Source organism: Chiloscyllium plagiosum, chromosome 13 (genome assembly GCF_004010195.1).
Source record: "Chiloscyllium plagiosum isolate BGI_BamShark_2017 chromosome 13, ASM401019v2, whole genome shotgun sequence".
Taxonomy (NCBI): domain Eukaryota; kingdom Metazoa; phylum Chordata; class Chondrichthyes; order Orectolobiformes; family Hemiscylliidae; genus Chiloscyllium; species Chiloscyllium plagiosum.
This window is the reverse complement of record NC_057722.1, coordinates 36,037,361-36,053,498: the sequence shown is the minus strand read 5'-3', so window position 1 is coordinate 36,053,498 and position 16,138 is coordinate 36,037,361. Positions and strand designations below refer to the sequence as shown.

At 37.6% G+C, this 16,138-nt stretch overlaps 1 protein-coding gene across 2 annotated transcripts in view; it reads right to left on the bottom strand.

Moving 5' to 3' along the window:
* plch1 (phospholipase C, eta 1) overlaps positions 1–13,603 on the bottom strand; it is a 152,780-nt gene extending 139,177 nt beyond the window's left edge. The window contains exon 1 of one of the 2 annotated variants that reach the window (XM_043702190.1): positions 13,562–13,603. The gene's annotated coding sequence lies outside the window, so the exon portion shown is untranslated. The remainder of the gene's footprint in view (positions 1–13,561) is intronic. The other variant, XM_043702189.1, reaches the window with a different exon arrangement.
* Positions 13,604–16,138: the final 2,535 nt, after the last annotated feature.

The window sequence follows — 16,138 nt, the reverse complement described above, 5'->3', positions numbered from 1 at the left end:
ACCAAAATGTCACAGTAGTCAATGCAGGGTGTGAGTGAGAAGATTCTCTGCCAGTCAGTTTTATTTAAGGCAAAGGTACATTATTATTTAAGTGACTTAAGCTGCAAATAAAGTATAACAGTGATGTGTATACCCGCTGCATTACATTTCTTCTACTTAATGTGTATTTTTACATTGATTATGTGGTCCTCTTGATTACCCGGAATATTTGATCAACTGGCACACCCTGGCCCCATAGGTTTGCTGTACTTTAATTTCTCTGATAATTCAATACTTTAATACTGGGAAAGTTGACATGAAATTCCAAGTTTTTAATATAGCTTCTACTGTTATATAAGATCACAGACAAAACATAAGACTTTTTGAACGCCTGTAGAAGAAATGTCCTTCAACAATATTATTAGAATGATAATTAATCATTACAGAAATAACTCTCTGCAAGCAAGCAAAATTGTCAGCCCTCAAGAGAGATGTTAAATTATCAACGTTTATGCATTTATGTGTAGATTGCCAGACTTATTTGAAAAAATATTTAGTGTGAAAGCAAAAGTATACTCATAAGAAAATTAATACCAGGTTAATTTACATAAATAAACCTTTTTAACAAAAATTAAACATATTTTAAAGTTTCCCAAATGGGTTATTATCAAATTCGGTGTAACGTTGCCATACACACCACAATAAGCTTGGTTCAAATCTGTTTTGCAGAGTTTACTGATCTCAGCTGGATAGCAGAATTTGCATTACAGCTAGGTTCAGTGCCTGAACGGAGAATCAGGTTGTGTTTATCCATATTTGTGTTCTCCAGCAGAACTCACCGAAAAGCAGTTAGTAATAGTGTGTCCTGCTGGGAAACACGCATATGGTTAATGGTTGGTAGCAGAATCGTGTGGGATTTAATACTTCCTACTTCCTTGCTGCTACTTATTTTCAAACTTTCTGTTGAGAACTTGCACTTTGTAGAGATCCTTAATAATAATTGCTAGCCATGGAACTTTAATGGAGATACAACCTGCACCTTTAAAGAGAATTGGCAGTCAATCTCAGTTGTGTAATTATTTGGAGATGTTGAGGCCAAATTCTTTACCAATGGGGAAACATGAGTCACTTTGACCACTTTTGTACAGCATCTCCTGGGTTGTCGCAGATATTAACTAATAAAAACTGGAGAAAAGATTGTCTATGAAATAACTCCACAGAGGGGCCAGCATCCCGTCACCAAGTCACTCTTTATTGACAGTAGAGAGCCCTTTAAACTGATCCAACTCACTCAGAGCCAGCTCTCAGACTGAACAAGATGTCTGACACTCCTGTTCTTATCTGTCAGCCAAGACTGCCTGATTAGGGCTGTTAATCTGGTCCAATCAGGGAACTCATATTCTATGAGGTCCATCTGGCTGACCTCATCACAATCACTACAGTCTAACTGACCAGAATTTCTGACAAACCAAAAAACAAATAGAATTACATAAATAAAATTCCTTAATTACAAGTTAATATCACAGTTGTATACAATCTGCATTACAAAGATCTGGACGTGAAGTAACAGGTTACACGGTGGTAATAAATTCTAACTTGAAATATAACATTAAATTATGGTGGTAGAACATTTGGTGGTAGATTCTGTGTTTTTTTTTGTAAGATGCTATATTTGCTCTTTTCTCAGATATTTATTGCTTGATATATTGCTTGATAATATGATGTCTACATTATGGTCTCAAATTGGTTTACACATAGTGATAAACACAATTTACTCTAGAGATAAACTTTTTCACAATTTCTAAAAATAATGCATGGCTTTCTTAGATTCTCTCAAATTTTGCAAACAGTTGATCATTACTATAGAATGTCAGAGCAATTTGCAGGCAAAAGCATAGATATTTCATAATATATGTATAATGGGTTAGTTGAACATTACATCAGCAGTAAAGAAACTTGTACATCATGCAACTGCTTCAAGGACTCAGAAGCTCAACAACACTTTCTGCTAAAATCACTCATCCATCTCTTTCCAGTGAGTAGTTTCACCACCTCCATATCCAGTTGCAGTTGGCATGGTAACCAGTCACTCATGCCACCCTGTTGGCCTCAGAGCTTTTCCACAAAGAATGAATGGTGTGGGAAAGGTTAAGAAACAGAACAAGTTTGCTGGTGTCTTGTATTGTGTTGTTTTGACTTCTTGTATTGTAATTAAACTCAATAAAGTCAAATATCATTATTTCATAAGGGGAATGATGTTGAATCTTCTTGTACTTGAGATACATTACCTCACTACAGCTTGAAAAATATTCACTTGGAATTAAGAAAGCATTAGCCTTGTTTCTATTTTATAATTACTAATGAAGATAACCACATAGGATTTAACAGATATATATTAGATTTTCTGAATATTACATTCGTAAGTAATTATTCTGCAAAAGCAACTGAATATTTAAATCATAATTCATGGACTGTTGGGATTGCTGAATATTTTCTTGTACTTATGCACTAAAAACTGAATAATTGAGTATGAGGAAATGGAGAAACACTTTGTATTCTATAACTTCTATCATGCAATGCAATAAAATTAATATTATTTCAGAAATGGACAAAGTAGAGAATTGACTAAATGTAGGCATTAAACAGTGTTTTAGAACAGTGTTTTCTCAAATATTATGGTCTGAAATGCTTTTGCAGTATATAGAATTTATTTCATTCTTGCCTTCTCAACACTACCTTGTTTGCAGGCTGAAATGAAAATGTTAGTGCCAAGTACAAAGCAGCTGTAAACCGTGGGTTTGGGTTTCTAGTGACCAGACGGAGCGCAATGACATCAATTTAACTTATAAATCTTAACAGCCATTAGAAGAAAGCCTTTATACCATCTGTTGTTTGGACTGGATTCAAATTCTGATCCCAGAGGTGAAAGGACACAAGTTCCAAACAATGTCCTACTGCTCAATGCCAATCTCCAGGGATCTGAATTTTAGTTTAATTCTGCACCTGTTCCTTATTCTACATTACAGACAATACAATGTACATAAAAATCTCTTATGCTCAGGAATATGAGAAGAAAACAAAAAAAATCTCACATTACAAATAATTTAAATCAGATTCTGGAAAGAACACAACTATTTTCGACCATAAGCTCTTCTATTTCACAGCCCAAACTCAAATGTCAAGCATATTCCTGTCATTGATCTGTTCTGCAATTGTTTATCTCAATAGCATACGTATCTCATATTCCAAGCATGAAAGTTATTAACTTGGATAATGAAAATGTTACAATCACACTAACTGTACATTTTGCTTTGACATTTCTCCAGAATGTAAATGGAAATAGCACTGTGATTTTAACTTGAATTGAATCCAGATTCAAGTTTACACACTAAAATGTCAGACAACTGCCTATATACGTTTATATACGTTTCAAATACTGTAAAACTTCAATGACTGATAACTACCCCATCAACACTGTACGGTGCTGTCAAAATTAAAACTAACTACTGTACTTCTCAGACAACTACTTACTGCTCTTGAAATAAAAAGCAGCTGCCTTACTGGAAATTGTAAATTAAATAGAAAATTTCCAGTAAGTTAATCCATAGGTAACAATAACTATTCATCAGAACCAAACATCATTTCTGATGATCAAATAAAGTCTTTTGCTTTCATAAAAGCAAAAAACTGCCGATGCTGGAAGACCAGAGGATGTATTAGCAGAAATAGGCCATTCAGATCATGTCTGCTCTACCATTCAATGAGGACATGGCTGATCTGATAATCTTTTACTCAATGTTCCTTCATTTTTCCTATCACCCTTGATCCCCCTACTGATTTAAAATCTGCCTATCTCAGCCTTGGAAAACCTGAAGGATCCAGCAACAATAGCCCTCTGAGAGAAAAAAAAATCTTTATCTCTATCTTAAATGACCTTATCCGAAGACTGTGCCCTCTGGTCCTAGACTCTCCTATAAGGGGAAACAACTATTCCACAACTACCCTGTCAAGTTCCCTAAACATTTTGAATGTTCCATTAAGGTCTTCTCTCATTCTTCTATATTCCAATGAGGATAGGCCCAATTTACTCGACCTCTCCGCCACACCTAGTATCAACCTAGTGAACCTTCTCTGGACTACCTCAATGTCAGTATATATTTCTTTAGATGAGGGGTCCAGAGTTGTGTGACGAGAGACTTGCATAATTTAATTTAAGCAAGTCTCCCTAATTTCATACATCATTCTCTTTGAAACAAAGGTCAATATTTCACTAAAAACAGAAAATACTGGAGAAACTCAGCCAGTTTCGCAGTACCTGTGGATAAAGAAATAGAATTTCTCTGTAGGAGATGATGGCCTAATGGCATTATAACTAGACTATTTGTAACCCAGGGTAATGTTCTACAAGCTCAGATTTGAATTCCACCACAGTAGCATTAACCTACTCATTGATGCCCAGTTTTGCTCCACCAGGGCCACTCAGCTTCTGACCTCATTACAGCCTTGTTCAAACATGGGAAAAAAGAGCTGAATTCCAGAGGTGAGGTGAGGTGAAAGAGACTATCCTTGACTTCAAGGCCATATTTGACTGGGTGCGGCATCAAGGAGCCCTAGCAATCGGAATCAAGAGGCAAACTTTCCACTAGTTTGAATCATACTGTACATAGGAAGATGGGTGTGGTTGTTGTAAATCAATCATCTCAGCTCCAGGAGATCTCTGCAGGAGCTCCTTAGGAGTTCCAACCATCATCAACCACTTCATCAATGACCTTTCCTCCATCTTAATGTCAGAAGTGGGGATATTCGCCAATGATTTCACAATGTTTAGAACCATTTCGAACTCCTCAGATACTGAAGCAGTTCAAGTCCAAATGCAACATAACGTGGATAATTCCCAGCATGGGCTGAATAGTGCCAAGTAACATTAAACACCGTGCAAAGGCCAGGCAATAACCATCACCAGTAAGAACAATCTGACCATCCCCGTTGACATTCAATGGTGTTACCATCCCACTATCTCAATCCTGAAGATCACCATTGACCAGGAACTGAACTGGATTTGCCATCTAAATACACGAGTAAAAGCAGATCAGGGGCTAGAAATGTGAGAGCATGTAACTCATGTCCTGACTCCCCAAAGCCTGTGCACTGTCTACAAGGCACAAATTTGGAGTATGATGGAATACTCCCCACGTCTGGATGAGTACAGCTCCAACAACACTCAAGAAACTTGATACCACCCAGAACAAAGCAGCCCACTTGATTGGTTTCACATCCACAAACATCTATGTCCTCTGCCACCAATGTTCAGAAGCAGCAGTGTGTATAATCTACAGGATAAACTGCAGAAGTTCACCAAGATTCTTTAGACAGCACCTTCCAAATCTATAACCACTTCCAACCCAAAAGGACAGGGGCAGCAGATATGTGGAAATAACACTGACTCCAAACTATGGTTCAGAGTGATACCAATTCTGGTAGGAAATTGATTAACTAAGATTCAAATTAGTTAATTATAACCTTGGGGAAGCAGGAAAATTGAAATGCACAAGCCAAACACTTCACAAGAACACTCCAGACTTGTGACAAAACCAGCACAACTGTAAAATTGTTTAAATGTCTCATGCCACTATTTTCATTGATTAAAATGGAAAGGATTTCACTATTGATCAATATCATGTCTTTCTTGGCACAGTCCATTGCAACCATGCTGTGATTTAAATCTTCTGTATATTCCGCAAAGGTGCCAATGCAAAAACAATTGAGGAGAGCGTCAAATGTGGCAATGCTGTGTAAAAAACCTGAAAGCCTCATGAGTAAATTAAGCTCAGGCCTATGAAGTAGCTGGCAAAAATGTTTCAGTAATTATGTGAGCCAGAAACAACTGTTACAATTCCTCCAAAAATGCATCATCATTCTTGAAATTGCATCCAGCATTGCTTTTAACATCTCTTGGTTTAACTCGAAGTACAAAATGGCAGGAGTGTTTGTGGTGCATTGAAAATATAAAATGCTATTATATAATCAATGAAGAGCCTTCATCTGTATTTATAAGCAGACTTCTATCTGTTTCAGGTCATTTGTTTAGAAACCTGCACCCAATTGCAGACATTTCTTGGATATTCAGCTTATGTTGTCCTCTCATTTTCAACATTGTAATAAACAAGGTGACAACCTAGTTGAAAATCACTCTCAGAATTTTATTACAGTGGCATTTAATCATACTACTGCCCAAAGCAAAATCCTCAAACAGCAATGTGGTTTTATCAGCATTATGCACACTTTTGATGTGTCTCTGTGCTGTTTTTAAGGTGATAGTCTCTAGACCAGCGATGCTGGAGACCCTCACCTACATCTCAGCATTCTAATTTGCAGGGCACAAAGGGAGTTTTCAAAATGTGCTTGCAGTTAATGAGGCTTCCCACCAGAATTATCAAATCAGAAAATTAATCTTCATATTAACAATTCCAATCTGTTTGATGATATGATTTCTACTAAGTATCCATGTTTTATGAACACTTCGTGAACCATTTGCCATTATGTTGCACAGCTACAAAATAATGCATGCAACTAAAGTCACTACTTGACCAGTTTAAGGGTGAAAAATCATGTCATTTCAAGCTCTACCCTACACCTATCTGATAAAGTCATTGTGAACCATAGAGATGTACAGATTGTTTGACAAAAAAATTCCAGAAAAATACTATTTTTACTGTTTTTTAAACAATCTAGAAACACATTAAATTGTAATATAAGGCAACAAAATAACCAAGAGAAAAGTTCATGTGCAATTGAATTACCTGAGCTGGCAGATGAGTGCATGTAGAAAAAGTCTCGAACTAAAAGCCATGCGAGTTGTCTACATTGTAGATACAGAAGGTATTTGCAAGGGGAAACAGTCATGGAGTATGCCAACAGGGAGAGGGAAGACAGCATGCATGATCCTAGTAACACAATAAGGAGCAAGAGGGAAATGGTCTTAACAAAAGAGCCTTGGAAACCGCATAAAATCAGTAGAAACCTTAGACATTGTGCAGCTCTTGCTATGGTAAAATAAAAGAGCAAATCTCCAAAGGAATTCACATTCCAGCTGATTTCTTTTTCAACACATCAAAACATGCAAGCAGACTGACCATTTCATGTACAAACAGAGTTGTGGTGGGGAAGTCTTATGATCATTTAGTGAGATCAGCATTCTGCCATGGGTACAAATTCCTATGCCACAGAACAGTATCCTGAACAGGTATAAAATGTGAGTAGTGGTGAATGGAGTAGGGGTCGGGAGGGGGATGAGTGGAGGATGTTGCAGGAAACACCTAAGAGTACCAATGTGAAATAACAAAATGCAGGAAAAAGTGCTAACTTGAATTCAGAGGCTAAAGTAGAAGAATAGCTGGATGAACTGCAAGGGATGGAAGTTTAGGCATGATCTGAGGGATCATGACATGAACAGTATGATCATCCTAGTCATTTACATTATGCTGGTAACTTTACCCTGTCAACCCTCTCTTCATTTCACATTGGTGCTCTTCACCTTTTTAGCTCAAGTTGATACACAGAAAATGTAAAAGGGATTGTGTCAGATTGAACTAGGCATGAAAGAGAAGTCAGAATGTGAGTTGACAGGAAAGTGTCAGCACAACTGAAGAAACTAGCAAGAATAATGACACAACAGACTGGGGAAGGAATGAGAGCACTTGTATGAATTGAAAATATAAAGGACTAGTTTGAACTGAGTGGGGTTAGAGAAAAGAATTACAGTGTAAACTGTTGGTGTAATGTAAAATGGGTAGTGACAGAATGAACTGGGAATAAAGAAAGATGTAAGATGCGAGTAAGCAGTGTATGCAACAGCATTAAAAAAAAGAAGAGTGCCCAGCTTGAGTTGGGAGATACGAAGGTGCATACAATGGAATTCAGCCAAATATGACAGTTTCAGGAAGCTGTCCTAATCCCAGCTACTTGTACGACAATAACCTTGGAATTGGATAACCATTTGGGACAATCCATGACACTCTGTAGGGTTTTTTTCCTTCTCTTACATCTGTGTGTCCACATGCATGGGCATATGTTAAGCTTTTTTTCAAAAAGGCCAGGCATGCAAAGACATGCCAGAGAATTCCTAAAGGCCTGGCACTCCAACCACAATGCCATAAACAAACACATAGATATAGATACCATCTATCAACCCCTCAGAAAATGGACAGGAAATGACATCACCACAAACCACAGGAACCCCATCCAGGACAAACATATAAATAGAAAGCAGGAGACAACAGCTTCGCTTCACTTGGAGGTCGCCACTGAAGATGTTACCTAGCCAGGTAATGAAACGTCTGGATATTAAACCTACAGCTCAGCGAGCAAACCTACACCCTAAACCTCAACCTGAGTTACAAACCTTCACAAACCTTGTATACAATATATACTTAACTAGTCTGAGCAATAGTGACCATGATAACAAGTAATCATTGATTATGTAAAAGCCCAATGGTTCACTAAAGTTCTTTAGAGAAAAACTCCTGTCTTTAACTAATCTGGCCCACACTTGACTCACATCAATGTGGTTGGCTCTTAAATGCCTTCTTAAATGGCCTAAAAAGTCATTCAATTCAAAGGCAATTACAGATGGACAACAAATTCTGGCCTTGTCAGCAGTGACCACATTCCATGAAATAAAAAAGATCCAAACTGGTATAAATAATCTTCATATTTATCTTTAAGTTTGCATCAGTAATAAATGAGTCATTTACTGTCAACTAAAGAAACCTGGCAGGCATTTACTCAATGTTGAATCTCAGACAGTCTGAGCTCTATACAATTCATCATACCACCAACCTGGCTAAACTTAACATTTGCTGTCACCAGTGAAGGTGTTGAACTAGGAAAGGAAACAGAACACCAATCCTGGCTAGGCCTTAACAGTAGCAATGTAGGATTAAGTCCCAAAGGACTTCTAACTTTCATCAGCTTCACTTCTTCCTGCCATATGTCAAATCTTCTGATGTCCTCAGAAAAATCACTCAATTTTGTTTGAATAGATATGCATTGATATTCACCAGCAAGGTCCACCTTGGTGAATCCTTCTTTCTTAAATCTTGTAAAGTCCTGAAAGTCCTAATTGTTTCATTTCAAACAGAAAGGCAACTTTTTACAAGCATCACGCTTCTCCCTGTGTCTGTGTGGGTTTCCTCCGGGTGCTCCGGTTTCCTCCCACAGTCCAAAGATGTTCCCACAGTCCAAAGATGTGCAGGTTAGGTGAATTGGCCATAGTAAATTGCCCGTAGTGTTAGGTGAAGGGGTAAATATAGGGGTATGGGTGGTTTGTGCTTCAGGGGGTCGGTGTGGACTTGTTGGGCCGAAGGACCTATTTCCACATTGTAAGTAATCTAATCTAATCATAAAACCGGTTCATCTTGTTCTGCATAGTCGTGGCTGCTCGTTCTCCACATAACAGTAATTTCTCTATGTCTAAAAAAATGTAGTCCCCTTTTTTGCCATAGATCACATGAGCCAATGTTCAATTTATATATGATCACCCTATTCAGAATGTTTCAACTTAAATTAAGAGAGACATTTTAAGACAGAATTGTCTAGTAAAGTTTTTTTTAAGATTAGATTAGATTCCCTACATGTGGAAACAGGCCCTTCGGCCCAACAAGTCCACACCGATCCTCCGAAGAGTAACCCACCCAGACCTACTCCTCTACGTTTACTCCTGACTAATGCACCTAGCCTATACATCCCTGAAAACTATGGTCAATTTAGCATGGCCAATTCACCTGACCTGCACATCTTTGGATTGTGGGAGGAAACCGGAGCATCCAGAGGAACCCACACAGACACGGGGAGATTGTACAAACTCCACACAGAGAGTCGCCAGAGGTTGGAATTGAACCCGGGTCCCTGGTGCTGTGAGGTAGCAGTGCTAACCACTGAGCCACCGTGCTGTCCCAAAATGCCACACTGTAGGAGCATTCATGGCTGTATTACAAAATGTTCCCAAATGATTCAACCTCTCTAGTTATGTCCAGGTGTCCTCTCAGCAGTCACAAACTACTTCTATAGCCTTTGTTGCCGAGCAGCCAGGTACTGATATAATAACACATAGGATTATATACAGTGATTAAACAACAAATGCTATGAGACAACTGGGCACACGCCTGTGTGATCTACTGCTTGTGGTCACAAACAAACTGGATATCATGGAAGCAAATCCTTTCACATTTAGAAGGATGACAGGATGGTGGCACACACAAGTCAATGTACATGCATAAGAACATGAGTTAGGAGCAAAAGTCGGCCATTTAGCCCCTCAAGCCTGTTCTTCCATTTAATAAGTTAGTGGTTGATTTGGTTATAACCTCAACTTTATATTCTCATCCATTCCAGATAAAATTTCACTCCATTGCTTATCAAGACTCCAACTCTGATTTAAAAATATTCAAAAACACTGCTTTCACCACCTTTTCAGGAAGAGAATTCCAAAAGACTGGCAAGCTCCTGTAAGAAGAAAATGTCCTCATCTTTGTCATAAACGAGCGACCCATTTATTTTCAAACAGGGAGTTCTTGTTCTAGATTATCCCTGAAGAAGAAATATCCTCTTGACATCCACCTTGTCAAGGCCCCTCAGGATCTCACATGATTCAATCAAATCATCTCTTACTCTTCTAAACTCGAGTGGATGGAAGCCTAGCCTTTCCAACCGTTCCCTATAAGACAAACCCCCATTCCAAGTATTACAGTAATAAATCTTCTCTGATCTGCTTCCAATGCATTAAGTCCTTCCTTAAAGAAAAGAGTTGCAGTCTATGGCCTCTAGTTATCTGGTAATGTGCAAAAATCCCTACACTCTTTCTTCATGCTTCACTCTACTCATTGTTACAACTTTGCACGTGTTCCACCCGAAACCTTTGTGACCTCCCTAATACAAAGGTGAGCAGTAAACTAGAAGATATCACTGATGTCATAGCTTGGGAATAGCTCTTTGCTGATATAAAGAGGCTGCTGCCAAAATATGTGAGGTTAGATGAGAAGTGATTTGATTTGATTTATTACAGTCATGTGTACCAACGTACAGCGAAAAGTGTTGCCTTAACATGCTTTACAGGCAGATCGTACTAAATAATTGCATCAGGGTAACAGAACAGCGTGCAGGATACAGTGTTACAGCTGCTGAGAAAGTGCAAAGAGAGATCAACATTGACACTTCAGCGGCCATTGAAAGCTCTGATAACAGCTAAGAAGAAGCTATTCTTGAATCTGTTTGTACATATATTTGAATTTTTATATCTTCTGCCCAACGGAAGAGGGTGGAAGAGAGTATAACTGGGGTGGGCAGGGTGTTTGATTATGTTGGTGGCTTTCCCAGTGCAGCTGGAACTATACACGAGTCAATGGATGGGAGACTGGATTGCATGAAGAACTGGGTTATGTTCATGATTTCCTGCAGTTTTTTTTGCAGTCTTCAGAAGACTAGTTGCCATATCACACTGTTGTGCAGCTGGATGCTTTCTGTGGTCCATCTATAAAGATTTGTAAGATTCTTTATGGACATGCCAAATTTCCTTAGCCTCCTGAGGAAGAAGAGGCATTGTTGAGTTTTCTTGACCGTAGAGTCCTGTACCCATTGTCCTTCTTAATCTTTACCCAATTAATGCTATTTTGTCTTCTATGTTTTTCCCTAATCAACCTGTTCAAAAATGTTATACACAACCTCTGGAGTAGGTGGGACTTGAACCTGGGTCTCCTATCTCAAAGGTAGGGATACCGTCACTGCAGCACTTGAACTTAATGCTGATTTGTCTTGCCTTCTTAGTACAGACACTGATTCTCCAGCATGAAAGCAAACCATCTATGATTGAGTGAAACTTATTTAGGACAAGATAAATGGATAATTTATCTGGCTATTTACCATTATTCATTCAATAAACTTTAGAATGGAGGTCCTTATTCTCATTTACAGATTTCTGCATCCCCCCCCCCCCCAAAGTTTTCCAAGATAACTACAGGAACACTGCTGCAGAAGGTCTGTGCAATTAATTCCCACACACCAAATAGAACACGTGCCCTTGGGATTTGGGAAACGGGAGCTCAGATCAAAACCTGGTGTGTAATATTAACCAACTGGAACCAAGGTAACTAGCAGAACAGGAAAGCTGATTGGTTACAAGGATTGTAAGAATGATTCCATTTATTCTGTCCTAGCTATCTGGAAAATGAATTAAAATAATTGTGTAGGTGTACAAGATTGCATGGTATAGATTTTTACAATCTGCTTCTAATGGAGTTGATGGTAGCAATTGCTTGATTCGTAATGCATGCTGTGGAGCCATGGAGACAAATATAAAAAATAAATGAAGTTGTACACAAAAAGTCTTGTGTAAAAAGACAATAAAATTATTCTCACAAGCCTAAGCCCAGCAATCATGTACGTGTTAAGATGTATAAAATGAAAATAATCTTTTCTTTTAATCTTTGCAATGGAGATCAAAGTAAACTACTGGATCATAAAAGATTCTTTTGTTTACAGTGGGACAACAAGTCAGTTCACACAAAGCAGGTGCGGGATAGTTAACTCAGTTAACTTCAGCAACACATAACATCAAAACCGGGACAATACAGAGATTAGCAAGGCCTCTGGGTAAGGATCACACAAATTCGTGCTGCGTTCAAAACAAACAGCCATGCACTCAGGCTATCAAAGCCATGACAAACCATTTCAAAAGAATACAAGCAAGAGGTTGTGCCCAACTCGTAACATTCATGTACTGATCAAATTTACTGGGAACTTAAAGCTAACAAGACCTTTGCAGAGATTCAGAAACAAACAGCAACTTTTTCAGTCGCAAACACGGGCAAGGTTTTCACAAACAAACGCCTTAAAGATGCCAAGGTTACTAAGCAATAATTCAATTTCCCAGTTTTGAGTAGTAATCCAGAGACGAATTTTGAAGCATTGTTGTATGTTAAGTACCGCAGACCTTTCTGGAGCATTTCTACCGAGAAAACCCTTAGTTCTTTGTTTCAAAGACTTCAATCACACGAACCTAACATAAATTATTGCCCTTTTGAAGTAAAGGCTTATTCCTTTTTTTGTGTGAATTTCTCTACTGCCTTAGGCGTCTAGTTGCTCTTCATGTATTTTCAGAAACCACAGCTCTCTTTAAAACATTCTGTTAACAAGTGCACGGCACTTCACGACATTAACGTTAGAATCATGAACTGATTTACTTAAAAAATTGCATTCTTATTTGCGAAATTCATGGCTTGACTCTATGATGTTGATGATTTTCTTGGATAGTGTATTTTGTACAAAGCATTTCGGTAGTTTTAACGCATGGAACAGTGCAAGTGTGATGGTCAGTCACACATTTTAACACGAAGGCAAACATAGCTGAATCAGAGGTTTAATTCATTTTCCAATCAATTGTTCCTCTTTGCTTCAATTACATTTAGCCTAATGTAGATAAAGAGACTATTGTTGAAATATATCTGGTTTAAAATGAAACAGAAATGTTATTTTCTTATTGTTTTCCAAGACTTTATGCAACTCACAAAGAACTACAATAAAAACATACCCTGCTCCTTCAAAAGAAAAGAAAGATCTCCTTGATTGCTTGCAGTGAAACATTTAAAGTTGAAATTAAGACAAATACTCCAAACACTGACCCATTTACATGAGTGTAAGTTGGCAGTGAGCTGCAGAAACTGTAATATGCCGCCACAACCTGCTTTCTCATTCAAACACACATAATTACTATGTCTTTGAGCATGCTAAGAAACAAGGACTGGAATCCTTGGAATGGATGTTACTTCTATTTACCAATACATTTTCTTTGTTCAATTGATCACTTTGCTTTAATGATGTGATTGTTTAAATGTTTATTCCAGCTCCCTTTGAAAAAGATTTCCTCTTATTTTTGGCCTTGGTGCCACAAATAATTCAAACAAAATGTACTAATTCTGTCAGTTCTCAATATGTTTGCCTACTCCTCTCAAACCAACATTTGTAGGCACAGGGATGCAGCCAATTCTAAATGTGTCGCCCTCCCTATATCAACTACAATATGATAGACCTTGTGGACTAAATATCCATTTTTACGTTAACCTATTTTTAAAAATAGGTAAACATTGTTGTAAAAACAGTAGCAATTTGAAATCTAGGCCTATGTTCCAGAAACTGATATTATAGCCCCATATATAGGAATCCAGACGTTTGCCACTTGATTAATTCTGGGTTTTTTTGAGTATATCAAATGCAAGGAGTCTAAATGTTTCTATTTTACTGATCTGAACTAGAGTAGAGGTTACAGAAGTGGAATCTAAAGTAGAAAGAGGTTTATAAAAGTTAATATTCCAAAGTCAGAACAAAAGATTTACTAATTGTTAAAAAAAAAACTTTAGAATGGAGTACACAAATGACCTGGAATAGTTTGACTTGCCTTCCCACAGAAAAATATTTCATGTATGCTTGCATCCTCTCTATCTTTCTGATTGCTGAGTTGAGGTAGGGAATTCATCGTAAAATAAATGACAGACATGAACATCTATATTTTATGATCAGGGCTCAAATGACAAATGGCATTGTTTTCTTGGGTCAAATAATTTTGGAAATTCTTGTTTACTTGCAGTTAAAGATACAAATCTTTCACCACTTCTATTATCCATTAATTAGTGTCAGTTAGCTTAATTGGCTGGATGGATGGTTTGCAATTCAAAGTGACATCAATATTGATTCAATTTCTGTAATGGCTGGGGTCACCAGGAAGATCCTACCTTTTTGATCTTTACCCTTGTCTGGAACTTGGTGACCATCAGGTTAAAGTTACCATTTTAATGAGAGAGTAGCCCCGTGGTTCTCTGGGGCGATGCCAATCTTCCCTTTATCTAATTCATCTTATGTGTAACAGGATGCATTCAGTTTTTGTCCTATATGACACAAAGCTGTGAGAGAAATTAGTTCTTTGTTCCACAATGAAAGTTTTCTGCTGTATTGTTAAACAGTTTGAATGAATGCCATGATTTCAGACTCACCTCTCTGGGTTCTAACTGACCAAGGTTGGATAGGATAAAGTCCTCTACATTCACTAATCAGCTTTCAACCCACCTTCTATTTCAAATGTTTCCACCAATAGAAGCAAATAAACGTAGCTTTTGTTATGGCTATTAGCACAACAATATGGTCTTTTTCCTCTATTTACTCCAGAGCTCTTGAGAGTAAAAATCCTGGTACTTTATATTTCACACGTGAATTGCAAGAAACCAAAGCTGCATCCTCGGTTATTTGCTCTAATTTCACATCGTCTAAAAATATTTTAAATTATCAAATGAAGATATGATTCATTTCACTTTGAAATTAGACTTGTACTGTACTAGTGTTTTAAATATATTTTCTAAAATAAATAGTGGTTTGTTTAATTTGTCTTTGACTTTTAATTATTGCCTTTTCATATGTTGCTCATTACTTCTTATGCAAGATGGTCAATCCTGTGCTTTCATTGGTTGCTAGGAAATAAAAATATTCTGTGCTGAAGTACTTTGCAAGCATCTCTCTCAGCTTCTAACAAAAAATCTGACCTTCACTTAATGTCTCCTTTTGCTGTGTGAATTTGAATTCTATTACTTTGGGGACAAAGTTTTTTTTTGTTAACATGCTGTGTTTTAATTATTTCTTGTCCCTCTTACTCCACGTTCTTGGCTCTTGCATTTTACTGTCAGTGTTTCTTGATCCATATGTCTTTGACAATATCAGCATTTAAAATAATCTTCCAGCAACATAGCCAGGATAATGATTATAGCTCTGCTAATTGACCTGGAATTGCACAGGCTATGAAGTCCCACTCTTCAATGTTATCACAATAATAAGTCCAAAGGTTCCTGGATGAATGATCTAACTTCAGTGCTTCAATTTCAATAATAATCAAAACTCATGTGGTTTACACACGGCCTACTACCTAATAATCCAAAAAGTCACAGAATCGTACAATACAGAAGAGGTCCTTTCGCCTATCAATTTTGTTCCACCAAAATATTCTACTATCTATAGTAGGAGGAGAAAGTGAGGACTGCAGATGCTGGAGATCAGAACTGAAAATGTGTTGCTGGAAAAGCGCAGCAGGTCAGGCAGCATCCAAGGAGCAGGAGAATCGACGTTT